This window comes from Sinocyclocheilus rhinocerous, unplaced genomic scaffold (genome assembly GCF_001515625.1).
Source record: "Sinocyclocheilus rhinocerous isolate Xijiao unplaced genomic scaffold, SAMN03320098_v1.1 scaffold910, whole genome shotgun sequence".
NCBI classification, from domain to species: domain Eukaryota; kingdom Metazoa; phylum Chordata; class Actinopteri; order Cypriniformes; family Cyprinidae; genus Sinocyclocheilus; species Sinocyclocheilus rhinocerous.
Genome location: NW_015667266.1, coordinates 622,212 through 622,531, shown reverse-complemented (window position 1 = coordinate 622,531; position 320 = coordinate 622,212). Strand labels below are relative to the sequence as shown.

The window sequence follows — 320 nt, the reverse complement described above, 5'->3', positions numbered from 1 at the left end:
ACACACAAACACTCACACTCACACACTCACACACACTCTCACACACTCTCGCACACGCACACTCACACACTCGCACTTGCACACGCAAACACACACTCACACTCACTCACACGCACACGCAAACACTCACTCACTCACACACACACACACACACACTCACTCTCACTCTCACACACACTCGCACGCACTCGCACACACACTCACACTCACTCACTCACACACACACACACTCTCGCACGCACTCGCACTCACACTCACACTCACTCACTCACACACACTCGCACATGCACACACAAACACTCACACTCACACACGCACTC

The 320-nt window shown here is 53.1% G+C and overlaps 1 protein-coding gene across 1 annotated transcript in view; it reads right to left on the bottom strand.

Annotated features, from left to right (window-relative positions):
* LOC107733399 (solute carrier family 12 member 9) overlaps nucleotides 1–320 on the bottom strand; it is a 41,421-nt gene that overhangs the window by 20,923 nt on the left and 20,178 nt on the right. The window lies entirely within an intron of this gene.